This window comes from Rhinolophus sinicus, linkage group LG09, assembly GCF_036562045.2.
Source record: "Rhinolophus sinicus isolate RSC01 linkage group LG09, ASM3656204v1, whole genome shotgun sequence".
Classification (NCBI taxonomy): domain Eukaryota; kingdom Metazoa; phylum Chordata; class Mammalia; order Chiroptera; family Rhinolophidae; genus Rhinolophus; species Rhinolophus sinicus.
Genome location: NC_133758.1, coordinates 51,910,722 through 51,938,607, shown reverse-complemented (window position 1 = coordinate 51,938,607; position 27,886 = coordinate 51,910,722). Strand labels below are relative to the sequence as shown.

At 41.5% G+C, this 27,886-nt stretch overlaps 1 pseudogene; it reads right to left on the bottom strand.

The window, feature by feature from the left end:
- Positions 1-1,208: 1,208 nt before the first annotated feature.
- LOC109435038 (Fanconi anemia group I protein) lies at positions 1,209-5,896 on the bottom strand (annotated as a pseudogene).
- Between the last annotated feature and the right edge of the window lie 21,990 nt (positions 5,897-27,886).

Below are 27,886 nucleotides of genomic sequence, written 5' to 3'. Positions count from 1 at the left end.
AAATTTGTAACAAGAGTAGCATTCTAATAAACTATAAGAAACATTTTAAAATGAAAATAGTCACATGACTAAAAATGAAAAGTTTCACATACTAAGAATCCCCAAAACAATTTCTATAGAGACTATGTGCTGATCATTAAAGGCCAAGCTACCACATAATCTTAATTAAAGAGATTTAAATAAATTGAGCAATATACCTACTATTTTCAACTTTCTTCATAATAATCCAAAATTTTTAATTTGGTGGAAGAAAAACTAAAATACTGTGTAGATAGAGATGGTGAAAATCACAATATAAATGATAGTAATTTATACAATAAAATTTGAAAAGTTCATAAGATTTTCTGTGATAAAGACATATCATGATGTATGCATCATATGTCAAATTTATGGTTCATTTCTGAATATAAAAGTTTCTTTAACATTTTTATTGACATTCCAGTTGCTTTATTCTCTTGGCAGAATAGTTTCTCCAAATTGAAACTAAAGTCAATGTAATAACTACAGTGACTCAAGAAAGTTTGCTTCACTTGGCATTAGTTCACAACAGAACACAAATTATTTCAATTATGGAACACAAAAATTTCAATTATAGAAGTATAACTAGCGACTCCATTGAAAGGAAAATAAATTTCATGAAATAAATACATAATAATTTATTAATTACAGGGGTCTTTTTGTTTTCTCTCCCTAACATTACTAGCCCATCAACATATCACTCAGACATATGCAATAATATAAATTCAGTTATCTTTGATATTTTGCCATCCTTCACTCTACACTTTTTTCTTTTTTCAGTTTAAATATTTATTGTGTAAAGTCAAAGTGCATTCTTTGGTGGGGGAAAAAAGTGCTTTGAATGCCAAACAAGTAAACCAGAAAGCTTATTTTTTATTTAAAGTGTATCTAAGACAAACATACAAAAAGAATATGGACCCTCCAAATGTAACATGGCAATTATTCTCACCCTTCCATCCTCCTTTTTAATCTTAAGCTCCCTTTCTCATTTCAGGGCTCTGAGGCACAATTCTTGAGAAAGCATCCTACGCAACTTGCATTAGCTTTCAGGTGAAGTGCTGGATATTTACCAGATAATCGAACTCACCAAAGGCTCCATGGAAAAACGAAGCCAGCCTGGATTGTAGCTATGCCTGGAGGCTCTGCATTTGCTCCCGTGGAGCTTCATCTGGGTGGTACAGGCTCCCCAACTCACACTTCAGCTGTGCTTTTCTCAGTAGCAGGACCTGTTGAGAATGATGCCTGTAACTGAAGGTGCAGTTGAATTCAGTGGGTTCAGAACCAAGATGCCAACATTGGTGCAGGCTGTAGGACAAGGGGGTACTATTCGTGTTGGGGAAAAAGAAAGCAGAAGCCCCAAAGTTCACATTAACTCAGGCATTTCATCTTTTTTTTCTTTTTCTTCTTGGCTGGCTCTTCGTTCTGTCCCTTGTGCTCTGATGCAGTGTCCTCTTCGTTTTCCTCCTCCTCCTCTTGGAGAACCATGTCCAGCATGTTTCCTTTGATCTTGATGTCCCGCAAGGTGCAGAGCTTCATTGCTGCATCAGGTTCACTTTGGACCTCTTGGAAAGGCAGATGAGAAATTTTTCATACTGTTCAATGGCAAACATGAGATTTGGGATTGCCTTAGTTTCCCGAAGAACTCTGGCCGTGGCCATGGCAACTGCAGCAGTTTTCTTCACTTTCTTTCCTCCTGTATATTTTAGGCTCTGAGTCTTCTTGTTCTGTATGTACGAAATGAAAAATCATCATAGGGGTATCAGATAAGAACTCAGCAGCTTCACCAGCTTTTCCATAATTTTTGGAATTCCTTTGGATCTCTGATACACCTGGAGATAATATCCGACAAGTGCTGTAAGAATGGTGTACATCTTGCAAAGATCCTTTAACGAGGTGTCCACACAGCTGCCCGATGGCAGGGCTGTCTGCACCAGCTGGTGGAAAAATGTAAGCAGGGTTCCCAGTTCTATGATGATGGCTTTCTCAATGGGATGATTTGCAAGGGTTGCCTGCGAAGAGGCCTCTTCTGATATGGTTTCTTGGCTCACTTGTCCCTTAAGCTTAATGATTAGCCAGTCCACTTCTTCTAGGACCTTCTCAGCCTGACTCAGAACAAGTAAACAGACAGTAGGGGTAGCTGTTCTCAAATTCACCATTGCAAAGTGTTTGCTTTCTCCATCTTTACATCCTGGTCTATGTCTCCAAGATGCCCATGGATATCCTGGGACAAGTCATGCAGGAGGGTGACAGGACTCTTACACAAAACATGGAGGCAGAAGAGCAAATTCATCAAGCCCTTGCATAACGAGGCATCCTCCCAGCTGTTTTCCTTGCAAATCTTAGATGTCCAGGATAACATCTGCACAAACTCAGGGAAGGAGGGCTCCAGCAGCTTGGACAAACTGGAGAGAAAACTGACAAGTAGGATGGCTTCTTTGCTATTAAAGTCTTCCTCTTGCCTGCTAAGTAAATTTAACAAGGACCTCTGAAACTGCCAGATCTGTAATGCTGCTCTCTGAGTGACAGTGACTTCCCCCTCTTCTTTCTCATTATTCAGGACATCCAGCATCTAGAGAAACAGGGGAATCCTAGGCTGATAGAACTGCTGCACAGCACTAAAGTTTTTTTGCAAACCCTCCAAACACAGCAACAAGATGTTTTCCTTTCTCTTTCTTCCCCAACTCTTCCACTAAAGTAGGAATGGAAGTGTATCGCCATAGCAAAACCTGAGTTATGTTACAGAGGTTCTAAAAGATCTTCTGTGGGTTTTGGCTGCCCGGGCCACTTACATGCCCTCTTTTCTTGAGCTGCTGTATCTTCTGCAGAGTCATGCTCACTGCATAGCGCATAAACACATTGTTGGACCTTAGGAAAGAAAGGTTCTCTTCCTGGCTTTAGGTATTGTCCATGAAAAGAGTGGTGAGAAGATCAGACACAAAGGTTATGGACAAAAACTATAATGTGTTTTGTTGACCGTTTTAGTTTTGCCTTTATGTACCTGCTTTTTCGTTAAGGATTTCAGAGAGTTTCCTGTAACACATAAATGAGCTCAGAACCTCCTCAAACTTATTCTTACTGAAATTACCAATGGAGAAATTATATTCTATTAAAACCTCACAAACTCCCATCACAAGTAAAGCACAGATGTTATTTTTGATGTGGATACCAGTGCTCTGAGAAAAATCTGCTGATTTATCCAGTTCAAAGTCCTCTAGTTCACTCTTAATCATTCTATTAGCAATAAATTCCATCATATCATCTAAGTCTTGATAGAATCCTTCTTCCACCTCCTCTTCTTCCTCCTGTAGGGGCAACATTCTACTTTTATGCCAAACCAAACAGTGCTGAATACAACGCAGTAGATGATTCAGTGGTTCCTTTAGAAAGATCTGACCTCCTTGGGTCAATATATAAGCTTCTAATTTCAGAGGCGGCAGCACATCAGGGTGTGGCTTGTAGTACTGTTTTAACTGTGAGAGCAGAGTGTGCATGATTGAATTAGCCAGCTGTGAGTTTCTTCGAAGCACATCATAAAACCTCTCATAAAGCATGAGTAGGACACCAGCCTGCTGGCCTAAGCATTTCCTTAAATTATCATGATCTCAAGGCAGAAAGTTTCATCGGCGACCAAATTGTAACAGCTGTGAACATCGACACGAACCTGGCTCACCCTGATAGACTGCACTGCGAGGATGACCAGCTGCCTAAAACTTTGAAGTTCTGCCGGAGTAGCAAAAACGCGCAACTGCAGATTTTCGGGCATCAAGCCGGCCGGCAAATATAGCTTTTCGGAGGACAGGTATCAGGAGGCTGTCACTGACATGCTCACTTTGAGAAGGGGCTGAGCTGCCTTCAGCAGCCCTTGTATAATTTGAAGGGGCAGAAAGGATAAATAGTCAAAAGTTTCTGGGACTTTAGAAGAACAACTCTGAAGAACTAAGGGTGAACACATGATGATATTTGAAAACAGGTCTGAGTAATGGCTGATAGGAGAGGATGCTCTGATGACAGCTCTGTTGAGGACTTGCTCCAGAATTTCTTGTCTGATCATCTCATGGATCTTAAAAGTTTCCAACAGGATATTAGCTCCCCGCTTACATGCATACTGCTGCGGTGTTCTAGAAAGACCTGAGCTGGTTTCAATATTTTTTCCATCAGGAATCTTCTTTGGCCCATATGAATCCGTTAAAATGAAGCCAAGTTCTATCAGGCCCTGAGTAACATGGTCCCAGCTGTGAACATTATTCTTTACCATGTCCAGGATCATGACTGAAGCACAAGATATGTGAGGAACTAGATTCTGAAGAAACTTTGAGCCTTGGCAAAGCTGAAGATCCTTAAAGCTTTTTACAACTGAAGTCTTTAAAAGGTCAAACACCTGTTCCTCAAACCTTTGCATTCTTGTTATAGAAAGCAGGAGGGCAATGCTTAAGGGACATATATTATTACTGAAATCCCCTTGCTGTCCTGCCTTCACATGTTTCAGGAGTTCTCTGCCTAGATCATAGTCCAATTTGATGGAAAACACAACGTGTAGAGTAACAGTGCCTTCCACATGACGAAGTTCACCTGATGGATGGTAACAAGAGCCAAGAGCTCATCACCACTCTGTTACGCATTGTGCTGCTTATCTACCTCATTGAAGGAAGTAATGATTCCTTCCAAAACCGTCTTTCTGTTTCCCTTTGAGGAGAGAACCAGAGGCTGATAGACCCAAGGTGGTACTTCTTGAAGATTCAACTTGGAGGACATCTTCAACACCGTTGCCACCACAGATTCCACCTCTTCTGCAGTCAGAGGGACATCCTTGAACATGGAGGTGGATTGAACTACATATTGCTGATCCCATCTGCCAGAACAGAGGGTTTTAATCAACTGCTTCTGACATTCTTCCCCACTCAGTTCATCTTTTCCATAAACCAGATTTTCCTTTTTGGTAACAAGGCAATGAGAATGATGCATAATAACTCCAAAGATTTTCCATTCATTAGGTTGCCCTCTTTGATTGCACCAACAAACTCATTGGCTAATTCAAGCAATAATGGTCCTGGAAAATAGTGGGCCTCCAGCATCAGTAATCCTATGATTTCAGATGCTACTTCTTTCAGCAAATCCCCTGATTCCTCCAGTTGAATACAACGAGTGTATGTCTTAAGTCTTCTAAGAGCTCCAGCTTTCTCAGAGCAGGAGGAACCTTTGAAAATGGATCTCAGTAATGCTCCAGCAGTTTTTCCTTTTACTGCCTGATTCTGAAGGAGAGTAGCCAGCTCATCTTCTTTTAGGGTTTGAAGAAATTCTTGCAATCTGTCTGCTGTTTTTCCTGTTGCTAGAGAGAATTTTCTGGTCCATTGTTGCACATATCATGAGAAGTTGGGGGGAGGCAGCCTGAGAACTCGAATTCGGAACCACAGAGTGAGCACGCACAGGGTGGCTTAGGCATACCATCAGCGATGTCTTGACTGTTTAAGCTCTTCTTGTGTCAGTTTTGGAGGCTGGGAGTAGGAGGTCAGCAGCCAGAATCGTAGGATCTGGTGAGGACCCTCTTCCTGGCTTGCCGATGACTGCCTCTTCATTGTGTGCTCACAAGGCCTCACCCACAGCTGTGTGGCTTCAGGCAGGTCATTTCCCCTCTCTCTTGGTTCCGTATTCTGTATGAAGGGAAATATTTTGCCTCACACCAGGAAGGAAATTCTAGAGGTAAGAAGTCCAAGATAAAGATGTCGGCAGGGCTTTTTTCTTCTGAGGCCTCTCTCCTTGGCTCGAAGATGGTGTCTTCTCCCTGTGTTTTCACGTAGCCTTCCCTCCGTGCGTATCTGTGTCCTAGTCTCCTCTTCTCATAAGGACACCAGTAATATTGGATTAGGGCCCACCTTGATGACCAATCCTTAGAACTAATGGGAAGTGAGAGGTCAGTCACAGGCAGGGAAAGGTCTGAGGATGGGCATATTTTTCAATTTAGATAAAATTACTTCAAAAATACAATTTGCCAAAAGCAAATTCTAATAGAAGTAGAACCAGAATAATACTATTTTTAGCAAAGAACTCAAATTTATAATTAAACACATTCCCCAAATCTCCAGAATCAGAAGGATTTACTAGCAGATTCTTCTTACCAATTTTACGTAAAACTTTTCCAGAAAATAGAAAATACTGGCATACTTCCAGCTCATTTTGCGAGTCCAGAATAGCTAATAACAGAACCTGACAAAAACACTAGAAAGAAAGAAAATTTTAGGCCAATTATCCTCATAAACAAAGATGCAAAAGCCCTAATTAAAGTGTTAGTGAATACTTTAAATCATATGTACTTTTTCAGTATATAGAATACTTTGAAGTACACAGTGAATATTAGCAATATATCAAAATGATAATCCATCAGAAACAGTGGGTGTATTCTAGGAAGCAGGGTTGGTTTAACATTTGAAAATGAATCAATGTAATTCACTACATCAATAGAATAAAAGTGAAAAGAAAACATAATCATATCAATAGATCTATAAAACATATTTAATAAAGTTCATTGTCAATTCATGAAAAAAAGAAAATAACTCTTAGCAAATTAGGTATGGAAAGGTAACACAGTCATTATCAGTGGCTTACCTATATCCCAACTGGAACTCACTCTAGGGCTTTTTTTCTGCCCTGGGAAAAGAGCAAGTCAGAAATACTGGAGAGCTGATGTTTAAGAAGCAGTCCTGATGGATGGGGAAAGGGGAATAAACACTTTAGATTCCTTACCTTCTGTCCAGGGTAACTGAGATACGCTCTACACAGCCTTTCAAATTTCCCCAGGCACTGAACTCTAGTTACCCACAAGGCTAACTGGCTGGTCCTGCACCCTGGATTGGTCTCTGTCTGTACAGCTCTCTCCTCTCCAAGATTCTGCTCCATCAACACCAGCCAGCGTGTCATTTCTAGACTCACACTGTCTGTTCCATTCCAGTTCCATCCCTGTGCTGTGGCCTGGAAACTCTCCACAGGCAGTGAGCTGGGATGGTCATGGGACTCACCTCATCATTCCCCTGTGTGGAAATAAATGAAGACCACCCAAATGAGAACAAGCAAATCCCTGCTTAGAGGCTGGTGGTGTGGGGAAGCTGCAGGCAGCCTAACTAGAATTGGGGCTTCCTGTCTCATTGATTAGGGTTACACAATTTGGCTTTCTCTGGTTGGTCCTAAGTTGGAAGTCGGGGCAAAAATTGCTGTCTCACTTCCTGGGCTGGTTACAGAAAATGGTAGGCTGGCCTCATGAGGTGGTGGCTGCAGGTTGTGGGTCAGAGTTCAGTTTTTATATGTAGTCTGGCCAAAATCTGTTTGTATATTCAATCTCTCACCTCTCAGTTCTGCCTCTTGGGTAACGTCTGAAAACTGTCATTTCAAGTGTTTTAGGTTTTTGTTTGTTTAGGCGGGGGTGTAAATCCCAGCCCTGCTACTCTATCTTGGCTGGAAGCAGAAGTCTCAACCTCCCAGAGTAAGTTTTGGATTAGTCATCACTCTGTAATCTGCCTGTTTGCTTTGCCACCATGCTCCTCTCCCATTTCTTCGGCCTCTTGACTTCCACCTTTATATCTCCCTTGACTCTTCTTTGTCGCTGGTGCATGGCAGCCAGACACTCCTTACCCTGAAATCTCTGGTTGGGATCCTGTCATAAATTGAAAGAGCTCCTGCAAACAACAGCAGAACACCCATTTCACCAGCCACTCCGGGAACTGCTCACCATTTTGTTCTGGGCTTTGCCTGAATCCCAAGGCTCTGATCCTTCCCTGAAACATGGAAGGATTCCTGATGCTTTGCTTGGACTCACCTGGTCATCAGTCCAGGCCAGCTTCTGTACCAGATAAGATGCTCCCAGTCAAAATTAATAAACAGAAACCCCATTTAAAATGAATCAGGAGGCCAGAGAGGTGAGCTCTCACACCTTACATTGATCACAGAGCCCAACAGGTTAACTCTATTTATAATAGCTCTCTCAATTACCTCTTCTCCTCTGTAAAAGAGTTGCCTCTCCTTTGTTTCTCAGGATGTGCATGTGGTTCGCCATTAGACTGCATGTCATACATTACAATTCTTTGTTGTTTTCAAATAAACCCAATCCTGCTAGAGAAATACTTGGCTTCTATTTATTTAAGGTCAACACTCTCAACCTTTCATCTTGGTGAGCAGAGCTCTGGCCAGCATCAAACACCCCTGAACTGTTCTGTATTTCCAGAAGGCCTTGCTTTCAGACACACTTCCTTTAAGACCATTCAATTGACTAGAATCTCTGAAACGCTGCATAACATTGCTTAGAAAATCCTTACCTTTCTGTTTTTCCACATTCACAGATATAATAGATAGTCATTTTAGCTTCACGTGTAGCTCTTCATCTTGTGCATTTTCTGTTTTTTTGTGTTTGTTCAGTATGCCCTGTCCCAGATGGTGGGTTGTTTTAGGGGAATGGTCTTCAGAGCCTGGAAAAATGTCTGTTTTCCTTATACACAATCATATGTTAGACTGAATCATTAGATTTGACAAATGTATTTAGCTTTTTGATGCGTACATATATGTGTGAATATATATACCGAGGGTGCCATAAAAATGTATACACATGACTTATATTCATCTTTTGTTATCGGTATATATTAAGTATTATAATTTTAATACAGTTTTTTCCTATCTTAAAATGTTGTGTATACATTTTCTTGGCACCCTCTATATGTATGTGTATATGTATATATACATACATATATATGTGTGTGCATATATACAGAGTGTGTACATTGAATTTTCACTAATTGAATACACTTGTGTAGCCAACACCCAGATCAAGAAACAGAACACTGAAATTGCATTTTATTTATATTTTAATTGGCTGCCTTTACTTTGAAGCTGATGGTAAGCTCCATGACTGCCTCTCTGTTGCTCACTATTATGTCTTCAGGGTTTAATCAGAGTGCCTGACCCACACAAAAGGCCTAATTTGTTTAAGAAGTTTGCTGACTGACACTGAGAGGAAAGAGCCATGCTCTTACTGGAAATAAATTGAACCACACCTGTAAAAAATGAAATCCCTTTCTCCTTGGCTATTACTAATATATTTCTCCCATGTATGTTAATACACAACAGAGCTCAGTAAAATTACTGTTATTGAAAGTAAATTAAAATAACAATTACAAAAACAAAACAAACTCTGTTTTTCTATTGTATCTATGAAGAAAGCTGTTGTGGCCCCTCCTACTCTGGCAAATATTGGCAATTGAAATGCTTTATAGTTAGGATGGTGTCAATAACTGTGAGCTTGCGAGGGCAAAAGTGTTTGGGGAAGAATATGCAGTGAACTTGGCAAAATCCAATCTTGTCTTGGAAGCCAAGTAACAATAAGGACCTTATTGTGCTCCTCTTAGATGAGGTGAGTTCAAGAAAGGAACAGGGGTCACTCTGAGCCCAAGTTCCACAGGCTGAGTCCAAAGTTTTATCCATGGTGAATATGGCTCATCCTTACCAAGCCAGGAACCCATCATACTGTATTTATCTTTGAGAGACATAAAAGTGGAGAAACCAGTGGCCTCGGCTTATTCACCTGCAAACTTGGAATAATGTGTTGGGTGACTATATTATCCTGAGTATTAGACACTCACCAAGATAATCAAGGCTGGAAGCAGGTGAGTATTCTGTTTATTTCAGAGAAGAGGATGAGAAATGGCCCAATGGCAGGGCCCTGAGCACCTTTGCAGAGGAGAACGGACATGGAGAATTAACCCAGCCCTCCCACCATTATCTTGTCACTGCTGCAACTGCTGCATTTTTTCCTTTCATGAAGGCTGTCTTTGTTCCCGCTCTTGGGAGGAAGAACCAAGTTAGTTAGAACCTTCTTTATCTTGTGAATGAAACAGGGAAGCCTGGTATAGATGAGAAAAGGCAACACCCCTTGATTAACTAAAGAGATGCAGTGGAACACTCCCATAGGCCACCCCACTGGGTGTGGGGGTGGATACGGGTGGGGTTGAGTGGGTGGGAGAAAATGCACTGTGGTGTGAGCAGGAGTTGCACTACATGTGAATTGTTCCAAATCCTTCAAGCTTCCTGCCAGGGCATTGAAATCTTGGCTCATTTTGGAATCTGGATCTGGGACAATTTGCTCTAAAGGAGGTTTGGCATACATAAGTCATTATTATTAATAAACACTTGGTGAATACCAACCATACGCCTGATGCTTTTTTCTTTTTCTGTTAGGTTAAGTTACCAAGTAAAGGAGAATGCAACTCAGCTCCTTATTATCCCAGAAGAGGCAATTTCATAGTCCTCATGGCCCTACACTTATGTCTTTGAACCCCTAGATGCATTTTCCAAAGGTTTTTTGTTTTTCAAGAGAACATTCCAAAACATCAAAAGTGGTGACTTTAAACTCTACACCCCTTTCATTATCAAAAGAATGGATTTTAGAGAGGAATGTAAGTGTCTTCTGACATAGTCTTTGGTCCAACCTGCTCTTATGGGATGACTCATTTCACACTGGCTGGATTTTAATGCTATGTGGGGCTGCTTCTAAATGACTGATCTTGAATTACACAGACAAAGCTTTAAAAATATGTAATAGGATGAGCTATGTTTATTTTTAGTGGGTTTCTTTTCATAATGTCTATCTGCGTGTTTCCCCGTTTGTACACTTGGTTACATATGGGAAGCAAGGCAAAGTGTGACTTTTCTAAGGAGAATATACAAAAAGTGTTTGAAAAAATTTCCTTCCTTTATTTCCCTGCAGTGATCTGTGTTTAAGAGAATTGGCAACAAAACAAGATAGTTCAACTCTTTTTATTTTTAAGCAATAAATGGTCTTTTAAATAATAGTAATCCCCATTGAAGATGATTGGGTAGGGTTGGAGAGAGAATCAAAGGAGCATGTCAAAGAGGAGAGAAGCACATAGACACAGACAATAGTTTAGTGGTTACCAGAGGGTGAGGGGGGTGGGGGGTGGGAGATGAGGGTAAAGGGGATCAAATATATGGTGATGGAAGGAGAACTGACTCTGGGTGGTGAACACACAATGGGATTTATAGATGATGTAATACAGAATTGTACACCTGAAATCTATGTAATTTTACTAACAATTGTCGCCCCAATAAATTAAAAAAAAAAAAAAGAGGAGAGAAGCAACAGCTTCCAGTGTTTTAGTGATGAGTTTCATCTCAGAAGCTATAAGCACCTCATAAACAGATGTTCAAAGAAGACTTAACTGATAATCTGCCAAATAGAGAGACTAAAGGAAAGCAGAAAATTTTAAAAAGAAAAGTTCACACACTTTTTGGTAGCGTTTTGGGGACTCTGGCCACAAGATACCCCCATTTCTCTTACAGCCAGGTCCTTTTTCAACCACAGGCTACATAATTTTCCCCTATTGGTATAATTTTAGAAGTCATGCTCAGAGCCCACCCAACCCCAAATCCCTCCTGCCTTAGCCGTCAAGGTCCTTGAACATTTACTACTAAGGAATCATTTATTTATCATTCATTTGTTCAACAAGTTCTTGTTCTGTACCTATTATATACTGTAGCAGAATGACTGGCCTTGGTATAAGTTACTGGTATTTCTCATCTCCCAACCTCATGGCCAACATCACTAATAGATCATTCTGGTGTTTCTTGAAGAATCAAGACCTAGGCAGCCATCCCATCAATTTGTTTATGTCACTCCCCTACTTAGAATTGTTCAGTGGCTTCCCTCTGTATAAGATGAAGACCAAAGTGTTTAATATGTCCCCTCAAATCCTATGGGATCTGATCCTGCTTCCTCCCTAGTTTCCTCTTAGACCAGCCTCATCTTTGCTCCCTTTCCCCCAGGTACGTTATCTTTTCTTGAGCTTCCCCAAAGTTCCATATTCCTTCTGGCTTTAGGATCTTCAAACTTGCTGTTCCTCTGACTAGAATCATCCTTGCTTATCGCAACACACCCTTTTTACCTAGTAAGTTCCTATATATTCTTTAGATCTCAGCTCAGATGTTGCTTCCTAAGGAACGTTCTTTTGATCAGTCCCATGCCTAATCTACATCCAATATTCCTTCACCTCACCTTCATGAGACACGGTCCTATTCTCCCCAGCACTGATTACAGTTTATAATGACAGAATCATCTGCGCCATTAACATTTTTATCCCCCTACAGACTTTCATATCATGTTACCCTTGAGTACAGTTTGATACCTAGCACTTAGTAGGTACTCAATTAAAATTTATTGAATAAATGAGTCTGAGCAGACCCATGAAATAAAATCTGTTTTTCATTGTTTTCCAGGCTGAGCATTAGGGATAAAAGGTGAAATACAATAGAAAGGGTATGAACTTTGAAGTCAGACAAGCAAGGGGACAATGCTGGTTCTTCACTTACTATCCATGTGATGCTGGTAAGGGGCTTAGCAGCTATCACTTGTTGAGTGAGTGGTCTGTGCCAGGACTAGGCTAGGCATTTTATCTATATTCTCTCATTTAACCCTCACAACAATATTACAGCTTGATATTCACTATTTCTCACAATCCTTTTGGTTGAGAGAGTAGATTCTTGACCTTGTGTCAACTGGATTCACTCACATGTTTCTGTTCAGCTGGAGAATTAGATGAGTTGGAAGGTCCAAAATGATCTCACTAGTGTGCCTGGCAGTCAGTGCTGGATGTAGGCTGGGATGCCTTAGCTCTCATCCTCAGGAGGCCTGCCAGCATCCTTGCATGGCCCTCTCAGGGCATGCCAAGAAAACAGAAGTGCAGGGCTTCTTTATGCCCAGCCCCAGAAGTCTCATACCATCACTTCCACCACATTCTGTTGACCAGAGCCAGTCACAAGGCAGCTGAAATTTGAGGGAAATAGGGAAATAGACACCACTTTGGGGGAAGGGCCAACAACTCATTGAAAAGAAGCATGGAATACTATTCTACCATAAGAAAAGATGAAATAGTGCCATTTGCGACATGGATGAATCTTGAGATTATTATGCTAAGCGACATAAGTTAGACAGAAAAACTTGAAAACCATATAATTTCACTGACGTGTAGTATATAAAACTGAAAACGAAAAAGGAATAACACAAACACATGAAGAAACAAAAATTCATAGACACAGATAATAGTTTAGTGGTTACCAGAGGGTAAGGGGGAAGGGGGTGGTAGATGAGGGTAAAGGGGATCAAGTATATGGTGGTGGAAGGAGAACTGACTCTGGGTGGTGAACACACAACATAATATATAGATGATGTATTACAGCATTGTACACTTGAAACCTATGTAACTTTACTAACAATTGTCACCCCAATAAACTTTCATTAAAAAAGAAGCATAGGAAAAATTATTATGAACATTTTTTGAAAAAATACCACAACATATAATGGAATATGACACAGTGACTAAAAATAATATTCACAAACATTTGCCATCAATATAAGAAAAGGCTTGTGAAAAATAGAGGAACAATAATATTTACTATTATCACAGCCAAGTTTTGAAGTAAACAAACCATGCACAGACTGATGTGCAAAATAAAAGAGAAACAAACAAACAAAAAAGAGGAAGAAGTTAGAGCACGACCTTCAAGGATTTACAGCACTGGACAGTTGTCAGAGCAGAGCTGTCTTTGACACCTGCTCTTGGAGACTGCCTTGGGGGATGGCACTCTTACAGGTGTGGGGTCGCTTCCATCCTCTTCCCACTGGAGTCTACCTTGGTTCTGAAAGGCTGGACCTGCTATCTTCACCTGTCCTTAATTCCCTGTCTCCTTGTGGATCTTCTCTCATTTTTCCAGTCCACACTGTGCAGCTTGACCTGAGAGGCCAAGGGCTGCAGGACCATGATGGATGCCATCCAATAAGGAGGACTCCAAGTGCAGGACCCCACACAGAGCCACCCCCAGGCCTCTGTGAGAGGTGACTCTGCAGGAGCAGTCTGCCCAAAATTGTAAAGAGGCACAGCTAGAAGCAGAGACCCCTGGAGTGCAAGTACAATCACGGGAGAGGAGTGCCCCGGAGCAGAGAGGAGTTGTTCACCCTCAGCTGGGAGGGGCTTCTCCCTTGGATGGAAACCAAAATGTCAGTTTAATAAAAAGGGCACTAATGCCTTTAGGCTCTCTAGAAGCAACTGTTCTTTAATGAATCGAAGGCCTTCTTTAGAGCCTCTGTACAAGGTCTATCCTTTCTTTGTAGACTCTAAGGGTTTTAAACCTGAAAAGAATGTTAGCTATCACTGTACTCTCACAGCGTCCCACCCAATAGCTGTGGGACCTAGGAGGCTTTTGTTAAACCAGAGTTTTTGCTAAATGGGAGACTTTTTTGAAAAACATGTTTTAGCTTTAATAATTTGTAAATTTGATATATTTTTATAAATCTGATTGCTTTAATGAAATAATATTTTCAGTTTCTACCAAATAATGACTTTCCAGGAAGAATATTCAAGGTGACCCTTTGTGTCTTCATAAGCTCCCACACTTGAGGATCTGGGACAGAAATACAGATATAGCAGAATCTCTCATTTTATAGGGAGGGACCAAGGTCCTGAGGTTGGGTGACCATCCTCAGTCATGGAGTGACAAGGCAACTCCAGGATGGCCAGCTCCCTGTCCCAACCCCTGCTTGGACTTCCTCCCCTCACAGACGTGAGCACTGAGGGTCCCACTCAGCCGACAACTGGAGTTTGGTTAAGGAGAAAGGAGATGTGTGGTAATACCTTCCAGATGTAACAAGAAAAAAAAAATGACGTTACTTCTGCAATTTAATTGCTTGTAATAATGAAGGGGTTGAGAGAAGCAGGGAGTAATTAAAGATTTTGAGTAAAGCAGAAGTTCAGGTTTAGCAAGTTAATGATATTGGCAGGCACAGAGGACTGGGAACTCCAAAGCCACAACCACCTACTCTTTTTGAGAAGAATGTGGCTACGGTGACTGTATTTTATATACCAAAAATATGGCTTGACAATGGAATCAAAAACATGTTTTTTAAAAAAACCACTTTTGACTTAGGAATTTATTTTTTTATAAGGCTTAACAAAGGAATAAAAATAAATCTATATACTTATACATTTAAAATGGCCTTTGGAAAAGAATAAAAGCACCTATAATTGGGACTCTCCCAGAAAATCTGCTTTATAAATATTCCTCAAGAGAGAAAAATTATTATTTTTTTGCTGTAGTGTATGCATGAGTTTGTGGGTTTTAGAAGTTTTCATTTTGCTACACACTCACTCCCTCAATCAAATCACTGAAGTCCTGTGGGTCAATTTCCGTGTCCATAAAATGATAGAATTATAAAAATTGCTGTAGAGCTTTAAAGTTTTGAAATTCTATGAATCTATACTTGCCGCAAGCATTTCCTTTCAAACATGCCTTTCATATTTTACACAACAAATTATTTTAGCGGTTGGTAAGAAGAGAAGCGAGAGGGACAGGCATGTGTACCACCACTTGCTATGACCCTGATGAAGGCAGGGCCTTAGTCTCTTCTGCTCCATGCTGGACGCTAAGTGGCTACACAGAGGATAGTGGCAGCTATTCAATGGTAATTGAACAAGGGAATGAATGAATGTGTCCATATCTATTGTTACTATGTGCATTAATTTAGGAAATGGCTTTTTTTTTTCCTGGTAGGACATATGTCATTTTATTTAAATACTTTGTAAAGTTTTCAAACAGGAACAAAGTGATTACCCTCACAATTTCATAATTTATATAACAAACTAACATAAGTTGATATTCTTTTTAACATAAGGTAATAGAAGAAAATTGCAGAGAAAATATGGAATTTATTTAGTGAAATTTTGGTATGTAGCTAACTGAAATATTTTTAACAGCTTTATTGATATATAATTCACACACCATAAAGTTCACCCAATTAAAGCTCAATGGTTTCTAATAAATTTACAGAGTTGCTCAATCATCACAATAATTTTAGAACATTTTTATCACCCTAACAAGAAATTTTTTACCCATTAGTGGTCACTGCCCACTCCTCTCACTTCACTGATCCTCACGCCCCAGTCCTAGGCATCACTAATCTACCTTTTTTGTCTACAAATTTGCTTATTCTGGACATTTCATATACAGTGGAATAGAAAAAAAATATATCGTAGCCAAACACCAACTCTAATATACCCAATCTGTCCTTATATATATACAAATGCATATTCATATATATCTCCAAATTGAAGGAAACACACCTAAATATTAGAGTTAATTGTCTTCAATTATTTAAACTTATCTTTATTTTCCAACTTCCTGCATTGATAATGTATTAGTTCTCTATAAAATTTGTTGGTTTTTTTTTTTAATTTAAAACATTTATAGAACATTTATGTCATATCGGTGATGTTATGAAGTGATAGTAAAGGGTATATATAATGTCCATTTTTATGAAGAAATGAAGTATTAGAGTTAAGTTGAAATGTTTCTATTTAATGATGAACATCTTTCTTTTCAAGTTTAGCAGCTTTGCCTGTCAGTCCATATTTTTTCAATCCTTTATTATAAATTTTATTTCAGCTGATATATGATATTTTGTAAGAAGCTTTAAAATCTTTTCTTGAATGAAGCCCAATATAAACATATAGGTAAATAATATAAAAGATTGAGGACTTTAATATAGATGCATTAGCTAGAGATGGATGGGAGAGGAAAAGCACTGGGAACTGAAAACTATAGTTAAATACATCAGCTTACCTGTTCAAATTTGCTAACAAGAAGAAGCATTGACTATTTTGGATTCTTTTTCTTTTCTTGTTTCCTAGAGGAGTTCCTGAACTGTAAGGAAATGTGTCAAATTTAGGAACTAGACAAACTATATTAGAATTACACATTGTGTTTATTAAAAATGCAAGACATCCTGAATCAAAAGCTCAAGAGACAACGTCTAGGAATTTATCCTTAGCTGCTTTCCCATGTGCTTCTAGTACACAGAAGCTCAGAATCCCAGAATGAAAGCAGATATGAGAGACTGGGGGTGTTATAGGCTGAGAGACACATGGCCCCACAGACCATCTTCCTCATGGGACCCTCCCTTTCTGGAGAAGTCACAGGTTGACTAAGTGACTGCCACTTGGCAATCTTGAGTTCCTAGACTGTTGTCAGAAAAGGCTGGCCTGTCCCTCAACCAGAGCCTTACCCTTATAATCCTGCCTTCTCTCTACCCCCACTATAAGTTCAGACTCCAAAGATTGGGGGGCCCCAGGGACTAAGAACCTACCAACATGTATAAACAATGTTCATGTGTAAAAACCTAGTGGTCTCATCATGAGATGACAAACCTACAACTTTAGCTTACTTTTTTTATGCATGGCTATGTGGACACCAGATTCACTTTCTATCCAAGGTTTACTTTTCCAGAATGGCTTTCCTCTGTACAATCTTGGGTCTAACCTGGGTCATTCTGAACAAGATGAGGTCTCACCAAGAACACAGTTTCAAGGGCTTAACTTGTCTTGGGCTTGGTCTTGGAGAGAAATATTTAATTCCCATGTGTAAATGCAGAAAACAGGTAAACATAAGTTGTTTGCCAAAGAGAAAAATGTGAAAATGGACATTCCTTAAAATGTACTTTGTATTTCAATGTATGTTTTCTTGTAATATTATGGTTAAAAAGGAAAATAACTTGAACCAGAATTGATAATTTGGTAACTTCCATCCTGCTTTTACGTTTGTGCATCCAGAAAAAAAAAAAAAAAGGATTGCTGCTTTATCAAAAGAAAGAACTCTGAAGGCAGTCTCGGACTGCAAATTTGTGAATGAGGTGTGTGTGTGTGTGTGTGTGTGTGTGTGTGTGTGTGTGTGTGTGTGGTATCATTCCAAAGATTCTTTCCAGCTCTCATACTTTCCACAACCCTCCAACAAGTTAGACTATCAACAGATTTTTCTTTCTTTTTTCATAAAAAATAAGTTTTCTGCAAAGCAGATATAATTTTTTCTCCTTGAGTTATGGAAAACAAAGAGGCTTCAATATGATTCTTGCCTATGTTGATAACCACCCATCCTTCAGACATCAGAAACACCTCTCTCCTCTTCAACTACACCATTTGATTCTGATGGTAGCAATAAAGGTAGGCATTTCAGTTTGGGAGTGAGTTGTGTGTGTCTGGGGATGATTTGTGTTTGAGAATGTGTTTGTGTGGGGGTGTATGTGTATGTATATGTGTAAGACTGTGTGTGAATATTTGTGCATATATGAGCATGTGTTTGTGTGATACGTGTATGTTCTGTCAACTTCCTAAAATAAGTAAGTTCTGAAAAACACAAAAGGTTCTGACTCCAGTTGTACCCGAATTTAGTCAGTCTGCCGTCTTCCTAAGCTGCTGTTTGGTGCCAGCAGCTAAGGGGGTTGGAAAATGAACTGGGGTTAAGGTCACAAGCCAAGTGCCTGCAGATAGAGTCCCCCTGCCCAGCTTACCACAGCTGGTACTGACAGATTCCCAGATTGAGGGAGCCCCCTGGAGCCCCAAGGCTTGCCTTACCTCTGAAGGTCTTGACTTCACTGTCATTTCCGGTCACAAAGCCTCCAACCCAAGACTAAATAACACGGTCACTGCTCTCACCGCGACTGTTCATTCCTGGGAGAAATTCTGCATGTTCCCATGCAATTGTGCTATTCCCCCCATACTGTTGATAAAACTTAAAATCGAGGGAGAAGTTCTCACATTCTTAGAAGAATTTATTGGAGGAATGTTCTTAATTTAAGTGGTTTATACATTTTCAAAACTTGTATGACTGTCACTACTATTACACATAACATAAAATGGTATCTAACTTAGCCAAAATGATACAGCACAATTTTTTAATTCTTAAATACACCATATTTTGACATCCTTAAATTCAGGATGCAACTACCTGTCAATAGCGTACTACAGTTTAATTGGCAGCACATTTTCATTCTATTCAAAACATAGAATATTGATATGCCTTTCATACCCATGACAGATGATAGTATCTGAGCTTTGATAAAATAATACCATATTAATTTATTTAAAACTTAATACCTCAGAATTCCAGGCGTGTGCTTTGAAGGGAGTCCTTGCTGTTTTGGAAGTGAGATTTCTCTGCTCCTGGTCAGAGGGGCTCATGACCAAGCTGAGGTCAAGCACGTAGCTGAGGGGGTGGGATGAGAAAACCTCTGCTGATGGCCACAGGAGGGGCTACACCAGCAGCCGCACTCACCTGTGCATATTCTCAGATTCCCAGAGGCAAAGATGCAGCCTAAATTAGCCTTGGATCCACCCAAGGGCCAGGGTCCCCGGCTCGCAGACAGTCGAGGCAAGCCATCCTCTGCGTGTGTGCTGCCCCTGACTAGCCCCAGGGCTTCCCTAGCAGCCAGCACTGTGCTCAGCATTTTGCAGGGATCATTTCCTTGAGTCTCAAAGTAGGTCTTTGAGAAAGTATTCCTGGTACTTCCACTTACAGATCAAAAAGTAGAGGTAGCAGGAGCTCGAATGTTCTCCAGTTATCATCATCCCTCAAGGAATGGAGTGGGGCTGCAAGTTAGCACCCCAGAGCCCACACTGCTGTCCATGTCTAGGGAATCCATAGACACTGACCTACAGGGCTGGGACCTCAGCCTGGCCTTGAGCACACCAGGGAAGCACACATCCCATCTCCAAGCATCTCACTTCAGGCCCAGGGTCCTTCATCTCACCAACTTGAAAGTTTCCCTTTCCTTCTCCTTGTGGTGAAATCCCCACTGCTTCAGTGTAGGGGAGCCCTGAGGAAAGAATTTGATTAAACAAATTCACATTAAATTGAGGGGGACAGATGGGCTTGGAGAGTTTCATCCTGAATGTTTGGCATTTATTAGCATTTTTAAAGAGTCTTGGGTAGGCATCAGGGGCAGAAAGTGAGCCAGGAGAGAAGGGTGGGCTTGGGCAGGGCTCCTGTGAGGGGAGGGGGAAGGCAATGGCTAAAGCGCCAGGCACGAGGTTGGGTCCCTGTCATCTCTGCCCACTAGCCCAGTCTGTTTCCTGACATGTGTCTCACGGTCCAGTCACGTGGGCAGAGTAAGCCTGCGAACTGGCCAGTGCAATGGGGCAAGCGACACGCAATGTGACCACCAAGGCCATCAGCAGACAGTGCTTCCAAAGGGCAGAGGTAAGGCAACCTAAGCCCTAGACACACTCATCCCTGCTTCAGACACTTCCAAGAGGGCAGTCTCCCACTGTGCTCTCACTATTTCAACCATTTATTTTTCTTACTGGAAATAATCCACCCTCCCGCCCCACCCCCTTCAAATTCTTTTTGCCACAGCGGGGCCAGTGGCCAACTCCTTCTCTGAGGCCCCCTTGTCTAGGCCCCTGCGGATGCACACAGACAGCAATTGAGCAGCCGCCTGCCCGCTGGGCCCTGCTGGGCAGCCCCATCCTAAGAGGAGGCCAATAGCCAGCAAAATCCCTAGTGATGTGGTCACCTGAGCCCAGGGATGCCCTCTGCCTGGTAATGAGGGTAAGAGGAGGGGGAATTGCATCTCCCCAGTGGTCACCCTGAGAGTTACTGTCTTCTTTGTCTTTTCCTCACTGTTCCCTCCCCCATCCCAAACATTTTCTTTTTCCGAGAACCAGGTTGAATGGGTTCATTTTTTGCATGCATTTTTTCCCCCTGATGTACTGCACAACTTCAATGACAAGTGGTCCTTTTTCTATAACATGTTGCTTCAGGAACACCACAGGCACACAAGGACGGCAAGATTTCACATGTGTTCCTGACCTGGATCATGTCTCTGGGGAAGTCCATTTGCTGTTCTGCCTTCCATTAAACTTTACTCAGAAGGCCCCTTCCAAGGCGGTCCTAGTAAACACCTCCATCTCCCTCTTCTCGGCTGTACTTTTCTTGTACCACATGTCATTATTTGACATAGCTTTATTTATTTATTTATTTATTTATTTATTTAGCCACTAAGATGGAGGTTCTGTGAGGGTTAGAGTTTATTTCTGTTTTGTTCATCACTGTTTGGAAGAGCACCTGGAAGCACTATGTGCTCAAAATGTTCCTGGATGAATAAGAAATTACACAACTCCTAATTATAAAAACTACCTTGGTGTGTTAGCGCTAATGTTCACTTATATATCCTGTGCCTGTTCCTTCCAAGGTCACCCATTCATCTGCTTTTACATAGACAAACATGTACCATGTTTCCCCGAAAATAAGACCTACCCCGAAATTAAGTCCCAGTTTGATCATCAGCCAGATGGACGCATTTAGTACGTTATGACGATGTTCCAGAAGAAGATGACATGACTGTATTTGAATAAATTTAGATTATTGACATGAAAAAATAAGACATCCTCTGAAAATAGGCCCTAATGAGTCTTTTGGAGCAAAAATTCACATAAGACCCGTATTTCGGGGAAATACAGTTTGTAGCACGTCTGCTCTGCTAGATCAGCAGGATGGTGCCCTGGCTCTGGGGAACTTCCTAGTCTCATGAGGACAGCAATGAAAGCAGGTCATTACAGCCCAAGGTGTCCAGGGTCTAGGCCAGAAGGGCAGGTGAGGCCAGCACCAGGTTTGGAGTCATAAGTTACCCTCCCACGAGGATGTGAAAATGAAGGGGAAAGTATCCTGTGCTTAGAGGAGAGGAGGAAGCCCATTCCCACAGAGGCAATGGCATGGGTCCCCTAAAACATGCCATTGAAAGAATTCAAGCAGGAAAAGTGAGAGCAAGGAGGAAGATGGGGGACCAGCTCTGTATTCGAGGCCCAGAGCGTGAAACCCAGGGGATTTGGTCACTGCCTGGATCTAAGGGAAAATAGTGAAGCAAAAGCATGAGAAAACAGGGCTCCTCAGACTCGCCTTGGGACAACTGGGTGCGATGGAGGCATTTGCTGAGACAGAAGATACAGAAGAGGCAGCAAGGAAGGAGATCAATTCCAACATGGACATGCTGAATTGGCGGTGCCTGAGACCCCAAGTGGGGTTGCAGTTGGCCATCGGGAATAGAGTTAGTTCAACAGAAAGGTTTGGGTTGAGACACAGAGTGTAGGATTTTGAACTTGTAAATGGCAGCTGAAGGCAGGAGATTACATGGGAGCCACAGTAGGGAGTGGGGAAGCCGTGGGTGCCAGGGTAAATGGGTGGTGGGAGAGCAGCCAAGAAAAGCATGGCATGTGGGGAGGAGGGGAAGGTGCGGAGCCAACAAAGTGGGAGCTGAGAGGGAAGAGGGACTGCCTGGAGGCAACAACCCTGGAAATGCAGAGAAAGGAGAGGATTTAGTGATAACAGACAGGATGGCGGGGAGGTGGGTGTCGAAGCATCTTCCTTTGTGATTTGCACCCATACAACCTCTGCGATCTCTGTCTGGGTCCTCTGGTTTGGGGTAACTCCTGTACATTTTATCTGCTTGGCTGTCACCCCACATCAATGGGGTGGTGTGGCTTTTCATCAGAGGACAAGGCCCTCCCATGTCACTGGGTGGGTGTGGAGAGTGGTCTTTGGCAGAGGTGGGGTCCTGTGCTCAAGAACTCCCTTGCCCCCAGACATCATCAATGAGCTGTGTCAGCTTCATTGCTTGTCTCCATGTACCCAAAATACAGACAGAGGTGATCCTGAGAAACCCCATGATGTGAAGAAAACTTCCAGTGACTTCACAGCTGTGCTCCCTGCCTCTCTGGCCCTTCCCTGCATGATGGTGATGCTGCCACGTGTCCTTCTAAATGCCTTGCACTATCTGCTATGACCTCTGGGGATGAACAAAGGCCCCAGGCTTCCTGGTTTATGAGGTTGATTTTGTTGGCATTTTCTTTATTATTTCTTCCTCTTTGTTCCCTTCAGAAGGCTGGGAATTTGGTTGAGCTTCCTCATAAGCATGGATTGGGCCATGTCCTCTGGTACCACGTCACCCAAACTGCTGCTCCTGTACAGCCTAAGAAAAGGGAAGCAGAAGAGGTTTAGCTCCAGGCATTGAACAAACGGTTAGTTCTCTGGGAAACCAGGCTGAAAGGAAAACCTTTTCCAAATGAGGACCTCAGCTCCATTATCTATAAAATGGGGGTGTAACAAGGTCATTTCTACAGGTTTCTCCAGCAGTCAGCTGGCTGGTTCTGCCCCATGACAATCCCGAGTCTTAAGCAAGATGTCACTCAGAGCAGGGTTCTTCTGGTATGTACTCCCACAGGTGTGAATAGTTCCTAAAAAGTTCCTCACATTGGAAATGGCTCTCTGGCTGCTTACCTTACTCCATAACTGGTCTCTCAAGAGCCTCCAGGGGAGATGTGAGACATTGAATAAGAATTCAATGAAGAACAAGAAACTTTTAAAATAAGGAAGAGAGATGAGACTGTTTCTCATGCCAAGAGACAGTGCAGTGTTGTGACATGAGCAGCAGCTCTGCTGTCCTCAGTCCTGGTTTCAAACTCCCCATCTGCCACCTCCTGGCTGTGTGCACTTGGCACATTACTGAACTCTTGAGTACCCACATCTGAGAAAACCTTTCAGGGGTGTGGTGAGGGCCAACAATTACGTGTGCAAAGTGCTTGACCCCTAATATGTGCCGAGTACTCTTTCTTGGACATCTATCATCACAGTTGGAATCCAAACATCCCCCATAAAATGTGAGCATTGGGATATTCAAGTGAGATGACAGACATCTGGGTTAACATGGGTTTTTTGCATGTGCCTTTCTTCTTCTTGTTTGTCTGCGTACCTTCTCTCTGGCCTGTTCCTGACTGCCTGACCTTTCCTCGTGCCCTGCCACAGTCACCCCACTGTGCACATTTATTCCAGTGTTAACTAATTTGGGTGCATTGCTCTGGGCTCTGGCTGATCTGGTCCCCATCAATACTCTACCTACGTCCTGGCACATGAGGCGTGACAGTGCTGTTACGTCCCCAGCCCCACGGTGAGGAGACAGGGTATGGAATAGGAATTCTTTCTAAACATCCTTTGAAAGGCCTGAGCACTTTAAATCATTAAACACACACACAAAAAACAATAATTCTGGGAGTTGAAAACAGCATTTATGAAAAGCCAACTGCATGCCAGGGAACAAGAGGGCAATTTCTCACTGCCTTGTGAGGTAAGTCTTGTTAGTTCCACTTTACACATATGGAGATTGAAGGTAGGAGAGAGTAAGTATTTTGCTCAAGAGATGAATCCAGGATTTGGACCCTTCTCAGTCTCAGAGTTGCTTTTTGAGGAGTAACCAGGAGGAAGCCTATTCCTGGGACATTATCAGTACAGAAGTCCTGCGTTCTGTTACCTCTCCATTTCCCACCACTTCTGTTAGCCATACAATCACCTGCTAGGGAAATACTCTGTGGGGGAAGGAGGGGCAATAGAAGAAAGAAGCAAGACTCCCTTAAGCGGCTGGTAGCAACAAAGGACTTGAACTCCGTTATTTTTTGTGCTGCTGTGTTGTACAGATATAAATGGTAAGAAATAGCCCTAGAAAAAATGAACTTACAATTTATCTGATGATAACTTCAGTAAAACACAGTTTCCGTGGATGAATGAAGATGCATTAGCCTAGAGGCAGCCTTTCCTTAGATTCCCTGAGGGCAGTCAGAGCCCTGTAAGCCTGGGCAGGACCCTCTGGAAGTGGGTTCTGTGCGTCTTCCCAGTGGGCAGCAGCAGGCCCGGCAGAGGGAGGGACACCCAACCCTGGCAGACCACTCTCTCTCAAGATTCTTCAAACCCAGGCTGACTGAGATGGTTTAGAGGGGCAGCTTGTCCTGGTCCCTCCTCTGGGAAGTCTCCATCCCTCACTTATCATTTGGAGACTTTAGATTAAAACCAAAAAATCTCTAATACAGTAGTTTTTCTAGATTAACACTGAAATGAAAACAAACTTAAACAAATTCTCACAGAAAAGAAATATGCTGCCTGAGAATAGTTCCATAGCTTCAGAAACCCAGAGAATTTAGGTAAATGTGTTATTTCCACCAGGGGTATTTTTCTTCTCTGTGGACAAAAATGGTTTCATTTCCATTAAATCAGCATTTCCTAACAAATGAAACTCATACTACTCTAGTTGTTACCTGAAATGATTAAACATTTTAAAGATTATGTATATATTTGAAGGTATTATAGTAGGTTCATTTTTCCAAGTCATATAAACTCACGTACAAAAATGAAATCTTATATCTTTATAACTGTACTTATCTTTTATCTTGAGCCCCCATTCTGCCTAATAATAGAAACCTTAATCTTGTCACCTCCAGAGTTTAGCATTAAGAGTATAAAGACAATATATGTACTTTAGTGTTTGTAGATATGTAAGTTACTGTATAAACATAAATAATAAAATTGTAGGGATACAAAGCAATGTTTTTCTCTTCAAAGGGGCGTCATTCACATTCAGGCAATGGACTAGTCACATTAGCAAGGCTGGATAGCATTAGTAATGGAAATGCTTTATTGTTAAATTCTCAGGCCTCTTTTTGGAGTTTTGTGGACACTTAATGACTATCCCCTTGGAGTTTGGGCTGGGATGTCTTGCTAAGTCTCCAAGCCCTCTCCGCACACCTAGATTCTTACCCTCCAGTCATGTGACATATTCACACTTGGTGTGGTGTATGCCCAAAAAGAAAGAACAGGGTGGGTCCTTTGGGCACAGAACACAGAAGCCAGCACACAGGGCGTGGCAACTAGAGTGGGACTTTTTGTTAGGTCACAGGAGAGGACACTCAAGGACAGAAAGTCCTCTCTCTAAATAGTTCCCACACCATATCTGGCTTTTCTTTTTGCCAGATTGAAGGGGTTGATTTGCTCAAACTGAGGTGTGTTGGAAGTTTGGCAGGGTTTCTAGTTGTTCAAATCCCTCGAGAAAACCCCTTAACACTTGTGTGTCCATCTCTGCCCAGCTGTTATATGTAAGTATGTTTTGCAGGTTGTTGTCATTATGTTCTGTACATTGTATTTGTATTAACACCTTCTTTCTCTTTTTGAAGCAGTAAGTTCCTTAAAGACCAGTCCCATTTTTTTTTTGTTTTATTGTAAACACACTGCATACCATGAGAGTTCAATGATGGCTTGACATACTATTAGACAAACACAACTTATTTCTTAGAGAAAAAAGTCATTAAAACCTTCAGAGTATTGAAAATTTGGACATTCAAAATGTCCCTAGAAATAACTATTTGATTACTTAAACAAATGGTTCAAGGAAAAGGGTGAGACTGTTCCCATAAGACAACCAGATACTTGGAGTAACCGCCCATCCCTCAAAGTTTGCCATTACTACCAATCTGTTCACCATCTTCATCTCTCACACCTTGGCACCACAGCTTGGTTCAGTGTTTCAGTGGAAATAGCAAAATCCTCTGTACTGAGTCCTATTAGTGAAATTTTTTTACCTTCTAGTGTTTCTCAGGAAATTTTGTAGGTTAAAAATAAGATTTCTCGCCCCCCACCCCCCCACCCCAGATTTAGGTTCTCCCAGCTTGCTGTCCCAGCAAACAAATTAGAATCAGCTTTAATACTTGATAAGGTATCATCAACACTATATAAATCCAAGGGAGCCACATTCAGACAGTGGCATTATTCTTTTCAAAAAATGTATGTTGAGATATTATTGTATTTTGGGATAAGGCATTTCTAAGATGGAATATAACATGGAACTTATCAAGAAGCTGATATCCTAGTAGATCTAGAAGTGTATTATAAAACAATAAAGAACAAAATAAGCTCTACAAAAGAAGTAACATCCAGATGTTTTAGTAACATAAACAAGGAGGAAAGGTGCCTCAGGGAGATTTGTGAGTGTCTTATAAGTGACAACTACAGCACCATTCAGTGCACAGATGGACCTAGGCACTTACTGGGAAAGATATTACTCAAGAATTTTCCAGCTGACATCCATACTTCAAAGCACCAAGAACACCCAGGAGGTCCTCTGAAAATATTAAAATACAGCAACTCGCTTATATCTCTCTCTCATTTATGTCACCTCTATGTCCTTCTATATTATGAATTTTTTATCTCCGTGTTTATGTCAGGTACGGTGCTGCACACTTTATAGGAAATACTAAGAACCTAAACAAAGTTTCGATTTCGTAAATGTTTTGACTAACATCCAAGGAACGCTCCCAGGCAGAGGGCTGGCATTACCTGAAGGATCACCGTGTTGAACTACAATCACCTGGTCCCAGTCCTCAGTCTGGCAGGCAGAGAAACAACACCCCCAGGAAAGACCAAACTCTCCATAATAGACTCACGGTGATCTAGCTCCAGAGAGACTGCTGTGCAGCCAGCAAAGTATTCATTTACTGTGAGGAAGAACGCTTCACGGACTGCACCTTCCAAGGTGCCTGGGACAGAGAATGGGTGGTCAGAAGGTTGCTTGGTGATAGTGGGTTTAAAGAAAGGAGAGGAGATTGTCTTGAAGTACATTACAACAGATGACAGTAGAGCTGGATGAAACTCTGCAACAGTTGGTCAGAAAACTCTGTCCTCCAGAGGCTTTGTCTCCCTTCCTGAAGAGCTGGGCCACCAGTGCCAACGTGCCTCTCTGTCTTTCCCATTTTCTCCACCTTATTGGCTCATCTGATAAGAGAGTCTTTCCTTAGATTGGTCCATTGTTTGGTTAATTAAATTAAATCCAGCTGCTAATTATATGGCCTCCTACCCTTATGTATTAATATGCATATTTTCAGGTTCTTGGCAAGGCAGGGGTTGGGGACACACCATTAACATACCTATAATTCACATGTTTTATAACCTAGTTGAGTAAACAAAACATATGCAAATATCATTTATATTCCTGCTGTCTGTAGAGAGTATAGCTCTCTTCCACATGTGTTATCTCATGAATCCTCACAAACAGTGGAAACTAACATTTGTTTTTCAACTTCCTATGTGTCACTTTCTTCAGCTGTTTTACATTTCTTATCTCATCTAACTCTTGCCCAATTCTACAACATCAATATAATTTTCCTGGTTTACATGGGAGAAAATT